At 39.0% G+C, this 24968-nt stretch overlaps 1 long non-coding RNA gene across 2 annotated transcripts; it reads left to right on the top strand.

Annotated features, from left to right (window-relative positions):
* The first annotated feature begins 16539 nt into the window (after positions 1 to 16539).
* Positions 16540 to 23981, top strand: LOC311093494. Of its 2 annotated transcripts, none has more exons than XR_014608419.1 (5): positions 16540 to 16676; positions 22982 to 23091; positions 23381 to 23413; positions 23663 to 23677; positions 23809 to 23981. It is a non-coding gene; the product is annotated as an uncharacterized lncRNA (long non-coding RNA). The 2 variants fall into 2 exon arrangements; XR_014608420.1 differs by lacking the exon at positions 16540 to 16676 and adding an exon at positions 17430 to 17504.
* Positions 23982 to 24968: the final 987 nt, after the last annotated feature.

Below are 24968 nucleotides of genomic sequence, written 5' to 3'. Positions count from 1 at the left end.
CCGGACTAACAATTTTGGTGACAGAAAACAGGCCAATGAATTTAGGAGCCAGTTTATTGGATACGGAGCGGAGCGGAATGTTCTTAGTAGAAAGCCACACTTTGGAACCGACGACGTATACGGGAGGCCTAGACCGGTGGCGATCGGCTTTGGCCTTGGTGCGCGCCCGCACACGGAGGAGAGTCTCACGGGCTCTTGTCCATGTGCGGTGACACCTCTGGACAAAGGCGTGAGCGGAGGGGACCGCGACTTCGGATTCCAGACTGGGAAAGACCGGTGGCTGGTATCCTATACTACACTCAAAAGGAGATAGGCCCGTAGCTGACACTGGCAACGAATTGTGGGCGTACTCCACCATAGGCAGTTGCTGACTCCAGGAGGAAGGATTCCTGGCAGCCGTACATCGCAAGGTTCTCTCCAGGTCTTGGTTGGCTCTCTCAGTTTGACCATTGCTCTGAGGGTGAAACCCGGAAGACAGACTGACCGTCGCCCCCAGTAACTTACAAAACTCTCGCCAAAATTTGGACACAAATTGGGGACCCCTGTCGGAAACCACGTCTGTCGGGAGGCCATGTAACCGAAAGACGTGATTAACGACTGCAACCGCTGTCTCCTTGGCTGAGGGTAATTTGGGCAAGGGAACAAAGTGGGCTGCCTTCGAGAATCGGTCCACCACGGTTAAAACTACCGTGTTACCCTGGGAGGGTGGGAGGGCGGTAACAAAATCTAGAGCGATATGGGACCAGGGTCTCGAAGGCACCGACAGCGGTTGGAGTAACCCATCTGGGGGTCGATTGGACGACTTACCAATAGCACAAACTGAGCAAGCCAAAACAAAATCGTGAACGTCGCGAGCCATAAGCGGCCACCAGAATCGTTGTTTGACCAAATAGAGGGTGCGACTAACTCCTGGATGACAGGCTAGACTAGAACAATGGCCCCACCGAATAACGTCTGGACGTAGTTCCTCCGGCACAAATAAGCAGTTCGGTGGGCACCGGATCGGAGGCGTTACCCCTTCTAGAGCCTTCTTGACTCTCGATTCGACCTCCCAAGTGAGCGTAGAGATAATTAGGGTCTCAGGAAAAATACGCTCGGGAGTAGGTGCGTGTTCGGATCGATCAAAAATACGCGACAAAGAATCGGGTTTGATGTTTTTGGAACCCGGACGATACGAGAGGGTAAAATCAAAACGGCCGAAAAAAAGTGCCCACCGAGCCTGCCTGGAGTTCAACCTTTTGGCGGATCTAATGTACTCCAGATTCTTATGATCCGTCCAGACGATAAAGGGTACCCCGGACCCCTCTAACCAATGACGCCATTCTTCCAAGGCTAACTTGACCGCCAACAACTCCCTGTTGCCAATGTCGTAATTTCGTTCAGCTGGTGATAAACGATGAGATAAAAACGCGCATGGATGCATCTTGTTGTCTGAAGGTGAGCGTTGTGAAAGAACTGCGCCTACCCCCACCTCTGACGCGTCGACCTCCACCACAAACTGACGTGAGGAATCAGGGGCGATTAAGATGGGAGCCGAAACAAAGCGGCTCTTGAGGTTGGAAAAAGCAGTTTCGGCTGCTTCCGACCACCTGAACGCAGTTCTGGGGGAGGTCAAGGCAGTCAGAGGTGCGGCTAGTTGGCTAAAGTTGCGAATAAAACGCCGGTAGAAATTGGCGAACCCCAGAAACCTCTGTAGGGCCTTACGGGAATCTGGGTTTGGCCACTCTACCACAGCCTTAACTTTGTCAGGATCCATACGCATACCCTCAGCCGACACGATGTGTCCTAAGAAAGGAACCGACTGTGCATGAAAAGCGCATTTCTCCGCCTTGACAAAAAGCCCATTCTCTAGCAACCTTTGGAGTACTCGTCGGACGTGCTGCACGTGTTCCTGGAGAGACGAGGAAAAAATCTGAATGTCATCCAGGTAAACATAAATAAACTGATCGATCATGTCTCGCAGCACGTCATTGACGAGTGCTTGGAAGACTGCGGGACTGTTGGACAAACCGAAGGGCATGACCAAGTATTCAAAGTGCCCCCTAGGGGTGTTGAAGGCAGTCTTCCATTCATCCCCCTTCCTGATACGGACCAAATGATAAGCATTACGTAAGTCCAGCTTTGTGAAGATGGATGCTCCCTGCAACCTCTCGAAGGCTGAAGACATCAGCGGCAAAGGATAAGTATTCTTTACCATGATGTTGTTCAGCCCCCGGTAATCAATACAAGGTCGCAGCGATCCATCCTTCTTCCCCACAAAAAAGAACCCCGCCCCCGCTGGAGATGAGGAAGGTTGGATGAACCCGGATGCTAGAGAATCAGAAATATATTTCTCCATAGCCTCCCTCTCCGGAACCGAGAGTGAATAAATCTTGCCCTTAGGCGGAGACTTACCTGACAGTAAATCTATAGCACAGTCGTAGGGACGGTGCGGAGGGAGAGAAGCAGCCCTTGACTTACTGAACACTTCCCTCAGGTCACGGTACTCCGCGGGCACGTTTGATAAATCCACTGCTTCCTCCTGCAACACAGGAACAGAGACAACAGAACAGGCAGACACAAGACAAGAACTATGACATTCAGTGCTCCAGGCTGATATGGTTCTCTGTTTCCAGTCAATGCGGGGGTTGTGTTGATGGAGCCAGGGGTGACCCAAGACAATGGGGGTGTGATGGGAGTCCGTGATGTAGAATGATATTGTCTCTGCGTGATTCCCGGAGGTGATGAGTGTAATGTTCTCGGTGGCCTGGGAGATGGTTGGTAGTGACTGTCCATTGAGTGCATGTACGGTGATTCTCTGGGGAAGTGTTCTGAGTGGGACTTGAAACTGTAGTGCAAAGGTGCGATCCATGAAATTTCCTTCGGCCCCGGAGTCCACCAGTGCGGTGCAGTGATGATCGTGGACAGACCATCTAAGTCTTCCCGGGAGGATGGTGGATGTAGATGAGGACTTTTCGGCGGAGATCCCACCCGATAGTAGCCTCATGCTTACTATCGGGCTTGACCTTTTACCGGGCAGTTGTTAGCAAAGTGTCCCGCTCCCCCGCAGTACAGGCAAAGGCCAAGGGATCTCCGCCTCTCCCTTTCCTCCCGGGAAAGTCAAGCTCGACCCACCTGCATGGGCTCGGGATCGGAGGGACCGGCCGCGTCCATGCCGCTGGACCGCTGATGTTCCACCCCCCCACGAGGCAGGCTGGGTGGAGCGCGTGGTCCGACCTGGGCTAGTCGGGCGTCCACCCTCAGAGCCAGATCGATGAGTCCGTTCAGTGAGGGGGGTAGGTCCAGGGCGTAGATCTCCCTCTGGACGCGGTCGGCCAGCCCATGCAGGAACCTATCCCACTGCGCTTCCTCGTTCCAGCGACACTCGGCCGCCAGGGTCTTGAACTCAATGGCATAATCTGAAACAGATCGTTCTCGCTGGCGTAGATCAGACAAGACCCTGGCAGCCTCTCTCCCCGCGACCGCGCGGTCGAAAACTCTTTTCATCTCCGAGGAGAGCTCCTGGAACGAGGAACAGCATGGTTCTTGGTTCTCCCACACCGCCGTCCCCCATAGTGCCGCTCTCCCAGTCAGTAGAGTGAGTACGAATGCCACCTTCGTCTCCTCTCTCTCAAATGTCCGGGGCTGGAGTGCAAAATGCATGCCGCATCGAGTCAAAAACGGCCGGCAAAAGTTAGGCTCACCAGAGTATGGCTCAGGAGTCGCAAGGCGAGGTTCCGACTGGGAGGCGGGCATCGGTGGTGTGGGAGGGACGGGCGGTGCGGCTGGCGCAGCGGGAGGTTGCAGCTGTTGAAAACGCTGGGTCAGCTCGGACACCTGCGTGACGAGAGCCTGAATCGCGCGCGCCGCATCCCCTTGATGGCGGTCCTGAGCGTCCATCCTTTGAATACTTGCACGAACAAAGTCATCCATCGTTGCGGCGGCGCCACCTGCTGCTTCCATGGATTGGACAGATTGTTCTGTCATGGGCGGACAAAACTGGAAACAGTTGCAGGTTCTCAAAAGTGTTTATTAAGCTCAAAAAGGGTCAGACAAACAGTTCAGAACAACGGAGGGCGGCGACTCAGGCTCGTGCAGGGACTTGATGGTCTGTGGTGCGCTGGTGCTGTGACGGTGATGAATCCCGAGCCCGGTGCTGGAGTGCGGTGAACCCAAAGACGAAGAACAAGAACGGCAGGAAGACAAGGCAGGCGAACACAGACACGGCAACTCCACGGGAAACACAGACACGGCAATCACAGGACCTCAACAAACAATCCGACACTGGAACAGAGAATGGTGTGAGTATATATAGGGAATGGAAATGAATCGCAGCTGTGAACAGTGATTGTGATGATGATGATGATCAGCTGGAGCGCTGACAGACACGTGAGCGGGACAACGCCCACTCACACATAAACAACAACGACACGAGGCAAGAAGGAAACAATGCATTCAACAACCGTGACACTGATGGTCTTCTGTCTTTTTGACCCACAAATGCCATTTGCTGAATTTTACTAAAATGTCCTAATAATAATAATAGTTTTTTTTTTTTAACAAATGTAATTTCTCTATTTATTAATGTTTTTACTCCACATGTAGTTTATGGAGGATTATGATATATTTTATGATATGATTATTTTATATTTATGATATATTTTAAATGTATATAAATAAATTAAAAATGTTTTTTTAAATAGGTTTTTATAAAAAAAACAGTTTATGTAAAATTCACTTTTGATTTTTCTGTACCCTCAGATTCCAGATTTTCAAATAATTGTATCTCAGCCAAATATTGTCCTAACATAACAAGCCATACATCAATGGGAAGATTATGTATTCAGCTTTCATGTGATGCATAAATCTCTTTTTTTAAAAAAAAAAAATTATACATAAGACTGGTTTTGTGGTCCAGGGTCACAATTCACACCCAGCGGTAATTCAAGAAATAAACCTCCGAATGCGCCACGTGACACTTCGGTCTTCCGACCTTTTACCATCGTGTCAAGTCATAGATTTTGATTAACTAGTGCAAAATACACGTGCAAAATCATTTTTTGTGTGTGTTTTAGTAATTGTTGGTTTGGTGCCCGTGAAAGAGACTGTAAACGCATTGAATTCAGGGAGCAGTGCAAAGTGCCCGTGCGAAATCACGTATATATTTAACGATATCTTTTGCATTTCTCATCCAAACAACGTCAAACTTGGCACTGCACTTACTCGTGCCCGTGGCAAGATACCTGTCGAGTTTGAAATCAATCAGACTAACGGTTCGAGAGATATGCGAGGAACAGACACACACACACACAGACAGACAGACGTTTCTGTAATTTATAGATAGATATGAGCGAGGGAGAGAGAGCAAGAGTGGAGAGAGTGCGCGCGCGCTACCTTTTAATACTTTTTACAACCCCGCGGACACCCTGGGTTTAGTGTAAAATCTTTGCCTATATTTTGAAAAAACGCAGAACACGGATAGACAGACATAAAAACAGTGCTAAAAACATTCACAATGTAAAATTATCATGCTCACACACCAGTGGCGGCTGCTGGTCTTTAAAAGAGGGGAAGCTCATTTAACAATAACTGTTAATGAAACATGGACACTGCTCCTGGTGAATAGAATGAAAATCATACCTGCATTACTTTTATTTCGTGTAATTTACAACGTAACGGCGTTGCATGCTCGTAGTTTCTTTTGCACTTGATCAGTGAGGCGATACAGCGCGCGCCGCTGCATTTGCGCGTGCAATTGAGTGTGCGCTACGAGAACAGTATAACGCCTGACAGGACAAGAACGTCCGTTTGACCGAGGTGAAAAACTTTATTTCAGCGTACACTTATGTCACTGCCTGGTGCCTTGTGCTGGGTTTTCTATGATTCGCCTCTCATAACTACTCTAAACACGCACGCAGAGTGGGAAAGGAGGAGCGGGGGCGTGGGGAGCAAGGTTAACAGCGCAAATTTGATCTAATTCCATACCGCATTTCAAAAATATATCGATATATTTTTATATCGCCCAGCCCTACCTGCATTATAAGTGTGTCCATGGTAACTGAAATATAGCTCTAAGTTACATCAGCGCTCAGTCAGCTGTAGCCTGACATGCACTTTACGTGAGCGGTAATTGAAAACCCGGAGTGTATTTCACTTAAAGGTGCTCTTAGTAATGTTGTTTTTTATTATTTATGTTGTTATACTCTTATTGAATTATTTTCCACAAAATAAGCTTGTTTACCTGGAATGTGAATGTTTACAAGATTGTTTCCTAAAGTAGTCACAATGTTTTCCTGTCAGCTTTGTTGTTTGGAGTACTTCAATCATCAGCTCATCTGTTGTTCTCTGATAGTAAGTAAATTTTACACTTAATAAAACACAGTTTAATTAAAGTAATGTCACCCCTCAAACATAGAATACTCTATGTACACGCCAAATCAGTGTGACTTAATTAGCAGTAGTAAAGCATCCAAATGTGAAATAGATTTAGTCCATGATAATTTCATGTGCGCGTTAAATAACCCTTTAAGTTAATTTAATTGCTACCCTTTCCTTCTCTCTAATTTAAGCCATGGACAGGAAGAGTAGGAAGAGAGAGTATGACAGGGAGTGGGTCACTTTGAAAAGACTAAGCAAACTACAAAGAAAAAGGGAACAAACAGAGAATTCAGACCTTTTAGTAACAGCCAAATGTGAAACTGCTGGCACAAATATGGTGGAAATAATGGAAAACCAAGAGATGCATGACATAAACATGGACAATGATGAAAATGAAACGCTGAACTTAGAAACAGAACACATTTCTGAAGATTCAGATGTTTTGATAGATGAATTTTCAGATGATGATTCCCTGATGATGGGTGATTCAAATTCAAATATAGCCAGTGACATCGCTTCTTGGAGCATAGAAAATGGAATTGCCCATAATGCTATGGATAGTCTTCTAAAATTATTGAAGAAACATGGAACAAACGACCTTCCATCTTGTTCCAGAACCTTGCTTGAAACTCCAAAAACTGTAAATATTCAGCACAAGTCAGGAATGGAGTATTTCTACTTTGGAGTAGAAAAAATGTTAAATAATCACATACAGAAATACCCGGTCGAAACAACTGAGAAGATGCATACCCTGGAGTTGAGACTTAATATTGATGGCCTCCCACTCTTCAAAAGTTCAAAAACTTGCTTTTGGTCAGTTCTTTGCAGCACCAATCTAAAACCTACAAATGTGTTCCCAGTGGCCATCACATGTGGAAAAACAAAGCCCGGTGATTTGGAATTTCTATGTGACACAGTTGAGGAAATTCAGAAATTGGAGAAAGAGGGTCTGGTACCATGGAAGACGCATCATAGTTAAAATTAGCGGCATTATCTGTGATGCACCTGCCAAGGCCTTCATCAAATCAATAAAACACTTCTCAGGGTATTATGGATGTGATAGATGCCTTCAGAAAGGTCAGTGGCTGGGGCGTATGACATTTCAGCAGGTGGACAATCTACAGTTATGTACTGACAAGTCTTTTAGAGAAAAGCAGCAGGAAGAACACCACAATGGAGAACAAGAAACTCCACTTTGCCAGCTAAATATGGATATGGTTTCTGGTTTCCCTATTGATTATATGCATCAAGCATGTCTTGGAGTGATGAAAAAACTTGTCCTGACATGGATTCGAGGGCCAAAAGAGACAAGGATGTCTGCTGGACACACAATGATTGTAAGCAACAAGCTTGAAAATCTCCGAAACAGCATTCCAAGTGTGTTTGCCAGACGCCCCAGGGGACTAAATGAAATTGACAGATGGAAAGCGACTGAGTACAGACAGCTAATGTTGTACACAGGAAAGGTTGTTCTGAAAGGAATTCTTAAAAAAGAGCTGTATGACAACTTCATGTGCTTCTCCACAGCAATGTGCATTCTGGTCCAACCAAGTCTCACAAGGAAACACTGGCAATACACGAGAGATCTCTTGAGATTTTTTGTGCTACAGTGCAGAGAACTGTATGGAGAAGGTTTCCTTGTGTACAATGTCCATCAGATGCTCCATATTGCAGATGTTGCAAAACAGTTCGAGGGTCTGGATGAATGTAGTGCTTTTCCATTTGAAAACTTCAACCAGAAACTAAAGAGAATGGTTCATTCTGGAAGAAGTCCACTGGCTCAGGTAACAAGAAGAATTCTTGAAGGGGAAAAGATCCAGAAGGGAACAATGGAGGAACACATCAAGTGTACAAGACCCAACAATGTGTTTGGAGTTGACCAGACCTTCTTTGAGGTTATCGAAGAAGATGGGCTGGAAAAACAAACACTCCAATGTGGAGTATACGACAAGACAGCTCCCCTCTACACAGAGCCCTGTGACTCTCGCATTGTTGGTTCCTATGTTGGCAAAGCAAGGGAGACAACAATTAGGAGAGTATTAAAATCTGATCTCAAATCTCAAGCCATCATGATTGACCATGTGGATAAGAACCATATTGTGTTTCTTTACATTTTGCACACCGATCATGGACATTGCTTGACCCTATGAACATTGAAAATGTGGATGCCATTTCAGGAAATCATGCAACACTAAAAATGCAAAATTTATAGTAATCATGATTAAGTAAAACCTGCATTTAAATTACAAGAATTCATGATTATTCAGGATTTATTCCAGGAATCTTTATATCAAATATCTGTAAGTGAATCATTTAAAAAATATATATAATTATTATTTTTTTTAATCCTTATTTACTACAAAATTGCTTTATTTACCAATTAGCAAATTTAAAATGACCAATAACCAAATTCTATTTTTTTAGATGATTACCTACGTTGTGGTAGAGTTTGAAAAGGAGAAGACTGTTGCAATTGTGTGCAGGTCATGGATTGTGGCAAATGGAAATGTAAGTAACGGTATTGCTATTGCATAGATTTTGTGATAACGTATATACACTATATGGACTGTACAATATTGTAAAAGCCTTTTCACTTTTTGAATGGTATATGATTGGAATTTTGTCTAAACAAACAGATTTTGAGCTGCTACTGGCCTCCATCTGAGCCATCTAAGAAGGCAAAAAGCGGAGACCTGCCTGATAAGAGGACGTGGAACCTCTTTAAAATCAGAATTCTGGAAAAATCCTTTACATGTAAGTGAAAATGTTTTGATTTCAAAATTTTTAGAATACTTTAATGCTAATGCTTAAATATACTTAGCTTTATGTTTACGGAGATGTGGGGTGGTACCATGGTGGGTAACTGATGTAACCGGTGTTGTGGCTGAACATTGGTAACCTGTAACAAATATGTAGCCCTGCAACAAGCAAAAAATGTAGACCTAACTTTGTATCTGTTTTTTATACATACATATACATTTTTAATGTTTAATTCAGATTGTTAGTGTTGTAAAAATAAAGTGGCAACATCATTAGAGCAAGTATACCAACAATATTGGCTTCCATATACTTGATAATTTAATCATAATTTTGTTTTTTAGCAAATTATCAGAAAGCTCTTGCTGAGGAGCTCTCCAATGTTGAAACGGATGGAGACTCCCAAATGAAGAAAAGGACACACAAGCGACCAAGTCGTTTTGAAAGTGATACGGAGGATGGTAAATAATTTAAATACACTGTTATTGTATCTAAATATCAATCAATCCTCTTTATGCCGTCTGGTGTTTGAGGCGACTGCAAGGAACTCCATTTTTGTTCTGTCGGCTGCTGTTGCGGGAGCGGTCTGCAGGGTGAGGCCTCTGGTCTTGAGTTCTTGCTCCACGGTTCTGACAATCTTTATGTCTTCTGTCTTTAGCATCTTCGGGACACACTCCATCATCGTCAGGTGCCTTCTAGGCTTGCTACAATAGTCGGTGTTACCGGTTTTACACGGTGTTCAGTCGCAACACCGGTTTCATCACTTGCCCACCGCGGCACTGCAAAAAAAAAAAAAACAGCTTTAAATTATAACACAATTACGCAGTATCCGTTTTTTTTCTGTCACCCGTTGACTAGCGTTCTACGATCACGCTCTTATTAATGTGAATGCTTTTAAGCGCAACAAGATTAAAGAGACCACGCTGTAAGTCCTGCCTATTACACACACACACACATGCCCGCGACCCACAGAAAAAGACGCGCGTCAGTATCGAGTTCTCTTTCGGGCTTGACAAACCATAACACACACAAATTATGCCAAAATGTCTGTTTTGTCGAGTGTCCTCATGATAGCAGTCTTAAATTATTTAAATAAAGTCTTAAATGAACGTAGAGATTTGTGAGAGAATGGGACGCGTGTCAAATCGCATCTCTGTCAGCAGCGGCTGGTCTTAAAGTGTCATTAATGTTAATCAAAGAACAAAGGTAAGAGTAGGGCTGCAGCTATCGATTCTTTTTGTAATCGATTAATCTAACACTTAATCATACCTGCAAACTCAGAAGGTCTGAAAAAGGTGACACATTTTATAACCCCCCTTCTTTTGGCCTGGGCAAGCCTTTCAAGGGCCCGTTTTCTCTGTTTTGCCATGTGCCTCTTTCAGGCCACACCAAAGAGCAGGTGTTTCGATCACTCATTACCATTAAACCAGACACCAAAGGGTCTTGTTTCATTACGTGTTCGTTTTCATTTCGTACATATGCATAAAAAAAATCAGATAACTGTGTTAATTTTGACAGCAAATTTTGATTTAGCTTTAGTCATAATCTTTTGACTAAAATACCATTTAGTTTTAGTCATATTTTAGTCATCTGATTTGTTTTAGTTTTAGTCGACGAAATACAATAATTTTTTAGTCGACTAAAATATAATGGGTTTAGTTCAATTGTAATGCATTAATTTAGAATGTCTCTAAAATGTCCAAATCCATATACTCCCGGATAAAACATCTATTAACCTGTTCATATAATTGATTTTAAAGTTTGAACATGCAATACAGATACAGATTTAACTATTGTGACTTAAAAAATATCTTAAAATGAAATAAAACCACTTTTCCTAAAGTAGAACACAGTCTTCTTTTCAATGAATGATAGGCTATATGCATTCTTTATAACTTGCATACATCATTTATTCTTTCAAGCAGACATATTTAAATGAATTAAATATAATTAATCCTTATTAAAGCTATTAACGAGCAGTGAATGCTTTTCTTTTTCTTTTGTTGCTTGATCAATATTAAGGACACAGACTGCATTAGGTTTATTACCCACTGTCACTTTAAGACGTCGGATCATTTCCAAAGACATGCGGATCCAGAATTGCACTGATGCACACACAGATACACTCACAACTGTTTAAGACATAACCGACATATTTTACGTGAATACTCTCCAAAACGCGCTGTATAGGTGTCTATGGCTGCACGCTTCGGGTCGGGTGTGTGCGTGCGCACAGAAAGATGAGACATGACACATGCAGCGCATGGGTACATCAGCACAGTACAGTACAAATGTGCGCATCTACTTTCAGTTCTGAATGGATCGCTTCCCAAATCGTCACTATCTAACATTTTCGTCTAGTTTTTATTCGTTGACGAAAATGTCAATAGATTTTCGTCATAGTTTTTGTCATTCAAAACTAGTTTTTATAATTTACTTTATTGTCTCGGTGTCGTTGATGAAAATAATAACGAAAATCATTCGTCAACGAAAATTAACACTGTAATGCAGTGGAATGAGATAGCCTTGCCAAAATCCTTCACATTGAACTAACATTGTAGCTAACAACACAATTTGCTGATCTTACTTTAGCTGAGTAAGTTAGCCGACAAGCTTACTTTCCATTATAACGTTAATGTTAAACATGTTCACTAACTTGAATTAATCCGCGGGAAAGCTGCAGCCAGGGGCTTTTCAATGAAGACGCTGCCGTTATCTTGACTGTGATCACGTGGATGACATTTTCCCATTCAAAACGGCGATTTTCGCCGAAAAGCGACTAGTTTGCATGTATGACTTAATGATGTTTGTGCGACTAAATCTGCGATCAAAATGCAGGCTGATATACAGCAGTGTTTTTAATGTTGATCATTATACGAGCAAGAATGCAATGTTTCTCGACTATCCACATGATTTCAAATGACAAAGAAAACACTTAATGTTAACCTTTTTTTCTACTGTTGTATAAAATTAATGCCACATTTGTAAAAATATCTAAATATAAGAAATTATTATATTATTATATTATAATTATTAAAACAGTTTCTTCTGCTCTTGTAACAATTTGGAATAAACACAGTAAATTAAATAAACATAGAACTACTTCATTAAGTTACAGAAAATGTATGTCCACGGTGACTGTCTGTCACTGTCTGTGACAGTGTGAAAATGAACTGTCTGTCAACTAATTAGAATCAGGCATTTAGCAAAATTTGGAATGATATATAACCGTTTCAATATATGTGGTTTTCACTCACAGAATTGGTCGCACCAGCAAAGCATCCTAGGTCCAAATGTATGGATGGAAACCTCAGGAGACCCCAAGCTCCTGTTTTCATAAATAATAGGCAGCATGATGAGCCATTGCCACAAGACAGTAAGTAACCTGCAAGAACAATTTGTTTAAAGTTGTTTACATCAAACTAACCAATAAAAATAGATCAAAAATAAATAAGGAGCTAATACAAAATGTTTATTACCATTTAAAATTAACAGACAGGAATGCTACAACACCTTGCCCATCAAGTAAGTGTTAAAAATATTCTGCATATATATATATATATATATATATATATATATATATATATATATACACATTAATAATTTTATTAATTAACAGACATTTAGAAGGAATGTTTTGGGATCAATACAAGTTAAGATCTATTACCAACACTTGAGCAGAAACAGGTACAATAGGACCTTCTGTGCTTGGTCTCTAGTAATATGCAAAATGGCAATGAATATAAGCTATGCACCTCACTCCAAATAAAAAAAATGTTACTTTTTTTTAATCTCACTTAAAAAGACAGTATAATTTCAAAGCTATAGCCACAAAACTTAAACATTCTATGCTCTGTCAATAAACTAAATCTTAACTTTCCTTTGTTAAATGTGTGTTGTTGTTTTTTACCTCATAGCATCAGCAGTGGCCTGTCAATGTCAGAGGACAGATGAAGAGCAAAGTAATTACTTTTATGCTACACCGGGTTGAGTTGTTATATGGTATCTGGTTTGCAGAATTTGAATGCATGTGTTGTATTTTTATGGTCAGACTACCTAACACTGAACCGGAAGGTTGATGGAATTATGGCAGAGCTGCGTCAGCTGCGAGAAATAATTATGAAACAGCAGCAGCAGCAAGAAGTCATTGAAGAACAGGCAACATCTGTGGAACAGATGCAGACAGAGGAAGAGCTGTCTGCATTTTGTTTGAAGTTACACCAAGAAAGGACATTTAGAAAATCCATGGTGATTACCTTTCTGTATAAAAATCAAAGTATACATATTTACATTAAATTATAGATACTATATATATATATATATATATATATATATATATATATATATATATATACAGTAGGCTACCAGTCAAAAGTTTGGAAACATTACTATTTTTAATGTTTTTGAAAGAAGTCTCTTCTGCTCATCAAGCCTGCAGTTAAAAAAAAAAAAAAAAAAAAAAAAAAACAGTAATATTATGAAATATTATTACAATTTAAAATAATGGTTCTCTTTTTTAATATATTTAAAATGTAATTTATTTTTGTGATGCAAAGCTGAATTTTCATCAGCAAGTACTCCAGTCTTTGGTGTCTTATGATCCTTCAGAAATCATTCTAATATGATGGTTATTATCAATGATGGAAACAGTTGTGCTGCTTAATATATTTTTTTGGAATACTTTTTTCAGGATTCATTGATGAGTAAAACGTTAACAGCATTTATTCATAAAAACAGCATTTATTCAAAATAAAAACATTTCTAACAATATAAATCGTTACCATCACCTTTTATCAATTTAACGCATCCTTGTTGAATTAAAGTACTAATTTCTTAAAATAAAAAAAGTTATTGTTCCCAAACTTTTGAACGGTAGTCTATCTTGTTACAAAAGATTTCTATTCTAAATAAATACAGTTCTTTTTAACTTTTTATTCATCAAATAATCCTGAAAAAAGTATCTCAGGTTATAAAAAAAATATTAAGCAGCACAACTGTTTCCAACATTGATCATAAATCAGCATATTAGAATGATTTCTGAAGGATCATTAGACACCAAAGACTGGAGTACTTGCTGATGAAAATTCAGCTTTGCATAACAAAAATAAATTACATTTTAAAGTATATTAAAAAAGAGAACCATTATTTTAAATTGTAATAATATTTCATAATATTACTGGGGTTTTTTTTTTTTTTTTTTTTTTTAACTGCAGGCTTGATGAGCAGAAGAAACTTCTTTCAAAAACATTAAAAATAGTAATGTTTCCAAACTTTTGACTGGTACTGTATATATATATATATATATATATATATATATATATATATATATTAGGGCTGTCAATCGATTACAATTTTTAATCGATTAATCGCATGATTAAAGGGGTCTGCAATGTCGCTAAGTTGCCAACACTGTGTATCTCCATTTCTCCAACTAGGGGTTGGGCCACGGGTCAAACAGAAAATATGCGCTGCGTTAATCGGCCGTTAAAAAAATTAGTGCCGTTAATATGATTTTGCATTAACGCGTTATTAACGCGCTAACTTTGACAGCCCTAATATATATATATATATATGAAGAGTTCAGATGCAAAAGCCTCTAAGTGCCATCTGAAATTTTCTTCTAGAATGATCATTTTTTTTATCAAGCTCGTATATTTAAGTTCAGTAATTTCACTTAAATGACAATTAATAGGTAATTTCCATTGCCATTTAAGTTAAATTACTGAACTTAAATAAACGAGCTTCGTAAAAATGATCATTCTAGAAGAAAATTTCAGATGGCACTTAGAGGCTTTTGCATCTGAACTCTTCATATATATATTAGGGGTGGAGCCGAACCCGAATACGGTATTCGGAAAGGCACAAATAATGTGTTTTTTACGAATAATTATTTCGAACAAATACTTAAAAAATATTTGTATTCGGGAACAAGAAAAACTTTATATCAAAAAGATGCGTTTCCTCCGGCTGTAAATCCACTTGTTGATAAGAAAGGAGGAAATGTCACGGAAATATTTTGGATTAGGCTAATGTCACGTTGCCATAAGGGGTCGTTCACATAGCGCGTTTTTTGCGCGTGCAGATTTCAAATGTAGGCGCGCGGCAAGCGCGCTTATAATAGAAGCGAACGGCGCGCCCGTTTTTCCAGGCGCGCCTATGTTGGTTGCATAGCAACGACAGACGCGGTGCGAACTGCGCTCTTCATGATGACGAGGAAGTATCAGCAAAGAATTAATTGATTTCTAGTCCTTGCATTAGCTTTAGATATATTTATGGAGATGAGAAATGAAATAAAAAGCCGTCATCATGTCATTAATATCAGTCCATCAGAAAAGCTGTTCTAGGCTTATTCTTGGCTGGATAACTCTTAGCAGGTTTAAAAAGCCCTTTTAAAATTAAATATGAATGCAGTTTTGGATTAAATAAAAGTACAGCCAAGTCAAATAAAACACGTTTTATCTCCTGTATAGTTTGGTAACACTACAATAAGATACCATTCATTAACATTACTTAATGCGCATCTAACATCAACACATTGAGTGAACAATATATTTTTACAACATTAATTAATGTTTGTGAATGTTATTTAATACAAACACTTGATTGGTGTTTGTTCACTTCAGTCATTGTGCATTAAATAATGTTAACATAAATAATGTTAACTTTTGATTTTAAAAATGTATTTTTAAATTAACCCCAAGGAGAATAATTGCGACAGTATATAACTATTGTTTATTGTTAGGTCATTTTATCTAATGTTATCTAACAAATTGAATCTTATTGTAAAGTGTTTTTAATACTACAGTTTCCATCTTTGTAACCATGATATACACTTTAATATATGTAAATTTAATCTAAATTAAGCTTTGGTACGGAAATTGGTACCGAGAACCGTGGATTTTCACTGGTATTGGTACCGAATACTGAAATTTTGGTACCGTGACAACACTAGTAGCTCTGTTAGCTCGGTAATGTAGACAATAGGCTGTTGACAGAGTAATGTTAACGTTGGTAATGGCTGTTATGTTATTTTCTTTTCAATGACGTTCCTTGTTACATGTTCATTGCTGGATTTATGGAAAAAAATCAACCAATATTGCATATCCATTATTATAATGGATATAATTAAAGAATACTTACACTATAACGTAAATTAGAAGTGTAACGCAAAAAAAAAATTGGATTTTTACACCTATTTTTAATTTTACTCGAATACAAATACAAATACAAATACTTTTCCCCCCTCAACAAATACAAATACAGATACAAATACCGGCTGCTTTGCACACCCCTAATATATATATATATATATATATATATATATATATATATATATATATATATCGATAAAACTGTTACTTACATTCACAGTAAATATTGAAAAGGATGAAATGTTTTGTAGATTGCATTCAGTGTGCGACTGTGCTCTGGGACAGTTGGCCAGTCGATACGAAGGATGCTGCGGGCATTTGGGACAAACATGCTATGGTCCAAATTCAGCCTAAAGGGAAGGAAAGGAAAAAAAGCTTTTCAGGACCTTCACATCATGAGTCTCATCAAAAGTAAGGTCTAGGAGACACTAGACGATTTTCAAATCTTAACCAATTTTAAAACTAACCGAAACCCGGTACCGATATGGAACCGGTACCTAAGTAACCGGACCGAATCGATTAATTCTGACCGTGTTAAGGTGATAAATGTTTATCTAAAGTCTAAAAAAACTGTAACTATTTAAAGCACAAATGGATACATGAGTTCTGCTACAATGATCCTATAGTTTGTTTGTGCTGTTCAACTTCTGTCTCTGTGTTGTTTACAGGAACATCATATTGGATGCTGCAGGCTGACGAGTGCTATAATAAAATTACTACATTATATTTAGCATTGACATTAACGCTTGTCCGAGACAAGTACATTTTTTTAAAACTGAAACTGTACTGAGGGTACATTAGCCTAGCTTATATATACTGAGGGTACATTAGCCTAGCTTTCGAAGCCTCTGTTTAGGGAGGTGTGCGCGCAGGCAGCGGAGGCTCGCGCTGCGGAGCCAGGCGAAAGTATAAACAAGGATTAAACATGGTGGCGCCCAACACGCATATAGCTCAACTAACGCGGTCATTATAAAGGTGTTTAAACAACAAAACACATCCATTTGCACATATTTGACAATCGGAATATCAGATGTTTTTCTGCTATAGCTAACAAATTCGTAAATATTTGGAATAATAAAGGAAAAATTAAATAAAGTTGGATAATCAGTCATTCAGCGTCATTGTGGCTACGGTAAATCACGTGACAAGCAATGACGCGTCAACATGGAAACAAAGTGATACGAAGTAGCGGTCGCCTTGAAAAACTCATGCTAGCGGGTCAGACAGAATATTTTAAATGTACGTGTGAAAAGGTTAAGATAGGCTTACATTTAAATGTGTCGTTGTTTTGTTTTGAGTGTATGGTCAATCAGGGGCGGCGCCAGCCGATTTTACCGGGGCTTCAGCCCCGAATGTTTTGAGTCAAGCCCCGAATGTAATGACTGTCACTGAACAAATATGAAACTGGACAATAGCCTATGTAACCCCCCGAAATCATAAGTTGCTTTATTTCATTGCGCTTTGGCTTTGCATACTGCACACAGCCTGTAAAAATAGACCTTAAAAATAAACTAGCCTTTAGAATACATTTCTTTGCTGTCGGTAGCCTATGGGCTACTCCGTTTCTTCCTCTCTGTTGAATATGCAGCAGGTAGGGGAGGAGCTAGCACAGTCCAACCGCAAGAGTGCGATGTAATAACTGAGACAGTCAGCGAGCAGGAAAGAAAAAATTAAAGAAAAATTAAGCAAACGAGACTTTGGGGGGGTTTCGGAAAGAAGTCAGGTAAGTATTCAGTTTTTTTTTATCCTTAAAGTCTGAAGATCATCATCTGGCTGGATTTCACTGTAGGCCTATTTGTTTAACTAGCTAGTTATTACGATTGGCTAATGTTATACGTTAGCACTGTTACTGGCATCTTCTAGTACAGAATCTCCTCCGGATAAAAACACAGGAAAAGAAGCTGAAACAAGTGATAGAAGATTGCTCACTCACTTAAAATATAAAATAACGTGGTCATCATCAAACATTAAACAGTGTGTAAATCAAAAAAATTACCAAAGGGGGACCACCTGTCCCGCATTTTGCGGGAAGCTTTCAAATTTGAAGCGTTTGATTTGAAATGTGACGCTTTGTTGTGACGCAAGTCATAAGCAGTGCCGCATTTTAATTTTGTCTGCATCATTTTATTTAATCGTCCTTTAAATTACAATTCTAAATAAATGTAATAAGAAAACACTGAACATGCTGTTGAGGCTCGCACAGTTATTTATAACATATTATAGTTAAGAAACAATATCCAAGGCTACACACGACCAGAGAGCTGTTTTCCTGAATCAATGCCATCAAGATTGAAACCGAGACTGATTTCATAACAGTTGCAATAATGTTCAATTCAATGTTTTTGTTCTGTTTCAGCAGCGAAAATAATTCCAAACAAAGATCACAGCAGAACCATAGCGCATCTCACAGCAACACTAGTTGCATTACTGAATGATTCGGCGTTTTGAATGAATCGGTTGAGTCAAAGATTCATTTACCCATTCACAAACTGCCTCATTCAGAATAAATCAGCCGTTTGAACGAATCGTTTGAATGAATGACTCAATGACTCGCTCATTAAGACGGTCGCCTGCCGTCTCCTACTGGCGGTTTAGTTTCATAAATTGTCATTCTTTTCAACATTCCTTATTTGTATATTCAAAAATATTTAAAAATAATCTAATTTAGTTTAGATTTAGATTTAATAAAATTAGGGGGGAATTACCTTTATAAAAGGTACAAAAAAATTGTTTTTTCAAGCAGTGATGTAATGAAACATTGACAATTTAAGCTTGAAGGGAGTAAAGCCTCTGTTTAGGCTATTAAGGAAATTAAATTTTGCCGAAAGAAGAACTTTTATTTTAAATAAATGTTCATTTTAAATCAGCCTACTTCAGTGTGATATGTTACCAGATTATCATGCTTAACACTGAGAATCTGAATAATTGTATTGTGATGATCAGATGCAGATATCTAAATCAGAGAATATGGGTGGTTTTGCGGGTGGATTATTTATTTTTAACAGTGGATTCGGGTGACTCAAAGTCCACCAGATTAATGAATTTATCTTTAAAATGTACAAAATTTTCTTACGGGGGAGCATGCCCCCGGACCCCCCTAGAGGTACCAGGCTCCACCCACAAAAATAATGAAGTTAACCAAGGTGTGGGAACCCTGTGAATGTAAATTGTTACTGTAATAAAAAAAAGACTCTTCGAGTGATCCCTGTATTTACATAAAATGGGCTGGGCTAAGCCCCGGATGTCCTTAAATGCTGGAATCGCCCCTGTGGTCAATAAAACTCAACATCAAACAATTTTTTGAGTGACAGACAAGTAAAAAGGTGGGGGCATATCGGGGGGGGTCAATCAGTTTTCAGGAGGGGCGAGTGGCCCCATGGCCCCTTCCCCGTCTACGCCACTGGATGGGCACAAAAATACCAAATTTCCTCCCGTTTGTCGCGCCCCACTTGTTATGTCTCTATTTTGGTTTCATTTTAAAAATTCTCGTAGGCGAAATAAAGGGGAAACAAACAATATAGACAATATTGTTTGTGACTAAAATGTAACTCACAATGTTCACTTGTTAATTTAACTGTTGTATAAAATAAATATCACATTTGCAATTGTGCACGGGCAGGGCCTGAAAATTAACACCCGACCACACGCCAAATGCGGGTGAATTCTGCAATTGGCGGGTAACACTGTCAAATCTACCTGCCACATTGGCAGGTAGCCAATGAGAATCGACCCTTCGCGGGGAGTTTGATTGACGGCGATCTGGCCAATCATAATCCGCCGAATCCGCCTTTTTTTGTCCGACAAAGCAGTCAGGAGAGTTCAACGTTGGATGATTTGAACTTGAAAAAACGGAGTGTACTGAGTAAGCCTAACTTACTGACATCTTTCCGCAGTTAAAACTACATTCCTTCTTATGTTCATTCATGTTTATTTGATGCTATAAATTAACTAGAAGGAAGAGATGATCGGTTCACGAGCAGCTTTAACTGAGGCACCACAGCGATCTGTCAAGACACATTACAGAGCCAAAAAACGGTATTGTCTAAATTTCTTTAAAAATGACCAAATTTTAACGTTGAGACTTTGTTTAATATCAAAAGTAACCTGGACTGTTTTGTCTGTCAGCGTGTTGTCAGTGTCTCTGCTGCGCGATGTGTTTTTCATTGCATGAGATCATGGTTTGGCGTGAGCGCGGTGTAGCTTGTCGGACATAGCAACAGTAACTAAAGGGGCCGGGTCTTTGCGGGGTTTTTTTTTTTTTGCAACTGTTGTTCTTTGACATTTAAACGAAGTCAGCCATTTCGTTGGATTTTAGCTAAAAATGTGGCGGCACATTACTGGAGTACAGAAAGCATCTGTGAAAGCAGCGCAGTTTGAGTGTTTCGGAACGTATATGTGATCGGAGAGAAAGATGAGACTACCCTTCTCTGACTACGTTTGAATAATATGTGAGTTAAGTATTAAACTGTTGGTGAGATGAGATGAGATAATGCAACGCTGACATAAGCTACATTACAATGACAGTTGCACAGATGTTGGGAGTTGGGAACCGGTGAGAAAATGCCTACCCGGTAACTTTACCAGTAATAACAATATTAATTTAGTTCTGCTTAACGGTTCCTGAACGCTGTAACTAACAGCTGCCCAGCCATCAACACAGCCGCGTGTGATTTGTTTACATACGAGCTGCACTAGGTCTATATCTGTATTCTAAGAGTCATTATTACTTGTAAGGATCTCGTTAATAACTTGACAGCACTTAAATGTGTATTCTTACAAGTTAAAGAACAAATGTTTGTGCAATTCCTTTTTTTTTTCACCTTTTATGAGGCCAAAAAAAAAAAAAAAAAAAAATGGCTGGTAAAAAGTCAATGTGGCGGGTGGATTTTTAAATCCACCTGCCACAGCGGCTGGTGGTCAAAAAAGTTAACTTCAGGCCCTGTGCACGGGGAAACGACACTCTTGCTCATGTGATAAAGAAGAATGAACTTACAATTTTACTGACATTTGACAAATTTCTTCTCATTTTCTGTTTCGCGTGCAGGAGATGCGGTAAATAACAATGGAATCACCTATATGCATGTACTAACCGTCACACGGCCCTACACTGTAAATGCAAACATGGTATTTAATTAAAAATAGTAAATTGAGAAAGCCTTTCTTTAAAGCGAATTTCGTTTTGTACAAATTGTATGTTAATTTTAATAAATGTTTCATCAGACAAGGGCTTTCTTGCGGCTCGCATCAGCAAAGCATTGCATCGTCCATTATAGACCGCACGATGGCGGGCGGGTGCGCCTTTGAAATTTGGTCAAAAAACTTTGGTGCAGATGATGAGTTTTGTCATACGGATGAAATACCCCATCCGCGTATCTCTATCGATAACAACATTGAACACTACACAAATATTAATTTTATTTTTTTTAATTTAGGCGATCAAGTAGCTAATCAGTGTCTGCTCGTTTATTCAAACTAGGCTAAGTTGTCCTTTAACAGACGAACGTCCCCCCCCCCCCCTCCGCACAACCGCGCAGGCGCGCACAACCGCGCACAACCGTCATCACTAAAAATCATAGCTAAAAATCTGAAACCGGCACATCCAAAATCACCATAGAATCACCAAAAGCCGAGAATTGTTATTTTTTTGCACGTTAAATAATTGTAAATAATGATATACAATGAATTAAGCACATGAACTCCTCTCTCGCTCGTCAAACACACAGACCCAAAGCGCTGCACCTTCACAAAGCTGTTCACTAATTTCAGCCATGTACATAACACTACTGATAGTTGATATTTTAAATATCAGTGTCGAATTTTTTACTCGCAGTGAGTTGTAGTTGTCAATATTGGACCCTGTATTCCGCTATCATAGCTAAATCGACCAACCTCCAATTCTAACCTGTCAGTAGCAGGCTGTGGCGCCGACAAGATAACAGAAGCGAGCACATTACAAATCTATAGTTAAATCTTACCATTGAATAAGTTAACATCTGCATTAAGAATGACATTTAAAAAAAAAAACAACAACAACAACTTACCAGTATAATTTCGCACATAATCTCGAGACTTCACTAGCTCACTGGAAGAACCCGCGAATCGATTCCCGCCTGCCTGGACGTTGGCGCATGTGCAATATGCAATTACAGGCCTACAGAAAAACTAATATGTGTAGGCCACCTACTGGCGGTTTAGTTTCATGTTTAAAAGTATAATTTTATCATTTTTTCCTCAACATTTCTTATTTGTAGTTTCAAAACAAAAACATTCTCATAACATAATTTAATGCAGTTGTAAATTTTCCAATAAATGAATTTAAAATGAAAGATGAAGCACACAAGATTGTGTGGGGGTATAAATGGTATAAAAATATACCATTTTTATGAAGGTAAAAGAAAATGCCCTATGGGTGTATACACAAATATGAAAATTGAAATATTTCAAAGCTGATAGACCGCTTCAGTCTAAATGATATCCCCCCCAAAAAAAATTTTCCCAGATAAGCAACTTTTTACTAGGACAAGCATGAAAGGCTTAATGTCGAGCCCTTGTAGTAATATGTAACATGCAGAACTTTTGCATTACTGTAGCTAATAAAGTCGTTTTTTGAACATAATCAGAGACAATTTCTGACTTAGAAAGTAGCCCCATTCAGATTGAATATTTTTCCTATTTTTATTTTGGTTTCATGTTTTATCTGTTAATGTTATTTTCAGGAGCATGCCTTCAAACCTTTAAGGCTGCAAAGATGCCAGAGATAGAGGGAGAAGTGGCAGAGTTTTTAAAGCATGCCCCAAACAAACGGGGAGGACCAAAAAAACTCAGGGTAGGCTACTTATCTACATGCAATATGTCTAAGAAGTAGGCTAATTACAAGAACAGTAAAACCTGATTTTTTAAAACCTAGAATATACAGTGCGCAAACAGTGCATAAACTTGCATGTGTGACAGAGAAAAATATTTGCCTGATTAAATTGCCTTATATATATAAGGGTTTTCAAGATTTAATATTTATTTAAGATTGAGGCTATTTACATGTTAGCAATTACAAAGCAATTAGAAAGAAACACTAGTTGTGTCTTGTGTCTTATGTCTTATGTGTTCCTTTTTTTAAGACTGATGAGCCCACAGCTGAAGATGATGACGAGGTAATATATTCTTCATCTAATTTTTTTTAGGTCAGGGATCGGGAACATATTGGGCATGAGCCATACTTGTTTCACCCATTACTAAAATAAAACAAACAATCTGACAATGTTTATTTTTATATACATTTTTAAGTAATTAGTCAAACAAGTGTGTTGATATACAGCTTGTATGGCTCTACCAGTGTAGGGAATGATAATAATCAATAATTGATAATACTCATGACATGCTTTTTCATTCTTCTTTGACAGACCCTAATTGGACAGGTACACTTTCATGTTACTTCACAAATTAATTGTTTCATTGAGGTGACGAACTGATACAAACTTGTATTTTTAAATAGACCTCTCTGAGTAAACACAGACAATTGACTTTATTACAATGATTTGAATTTCAGTCTCCCCCCCTCTTCCACTCTGACAGTGAAGACCTTGGAATTTAAAGTGTTTCTTTTGCATTTTGTTTTTATTAAATATCCCTAATTTGTATATAATTATTTAAAAATTTCCATGTGTTTTATCAAATGATTTATCGAAATTGTTGTTTTGTTTCTTATAATAATAAAAATATATATAGGCTATACATTAATTCTTCTAAAATTAGTAATATATTACAGAAATGCAATCATTAATTAAAATCATTAATCATATCATATCAATCATATTGTGTTATTGTGTTATTAATCAATAAATTATAAAGAATTTGCTTACCTTTGTTTTGTGTCCAGTGATTTCTCAATGTTTTTAACGGGTCCCAGAAAGAATTGTGTTAAAGATGAGTTTATAGCCCACTGGATCGATTACTCTTCACACTGGAATCTTGGAAGACGGACGTGACAGCAGTTGCAGAACATAGTCTGCTGCTACAAATGCTTGTAGGCTACATCCAAGGATGGAAACATCTCAGGTTTTAGTGATTAACACGTTCTTTCCGTGAATTTTTCGAGTTTCGGGTGAACGTGGCAAAAATCAATAGGGAAAAAAAAGTACCACATAAGACGTGATATTGACGTTTTTAAAACGTCACAGGGGTGACGCATATCGTCGAAGCAACGTTAAAAAAATGTTTCAACCACGTTGTGAAAATACATATTTACAACGTTAAAAAAATGTTTCAGCCACGTTGTAAAAATACGTATTTATAACGTTAAAAAAATGTTTCAACCACGTTGTGAAAATACATATTTACAACGTTAAAAAAATGTTTCAGCCACGTTGTAAAAATACGTATTTATAACGTTAAAAAAATGTTTCAGCCACGTTGTGAAAATACGTGTTTATAACGTTTAAAAAACCCGACATCTGGAGACAGCAAGAAAGAGGGAATCCTCCCCTGTCTGGGCTCAACAGAAGCATCAGTGTCCTCATTTGTACCACTGCCATTTTTACGTTCCCCTGCATCCTCTGTTCCTTGTGAAAGGATCTTTTCCAAGGCTAGAGAGATTTTGTCCAAGAGGAGGAATCATCTAAACCCCAACACACTTGAAATAATTCTGTTTCTCAATAAAAAATCTATTGTAATCCTTCCTTCTGGACAATTCTGATGCAGTTTACTTTA

Source organism: Abramis brama, assembly GCF_963993115.1.
Source record: "Abramis brama genome assembly, chromosome: 12".
In the NCBI taxonomy this organism is placed as follows: Eukaryota; Metazoa; Chordata; class Actinopteri; order Cypriniformes; family Leuciscidae; genus Abramis; species Abramis brama.
This window is presented reverse-complemented; position numbering and strand designations above follow the sequence as displayed.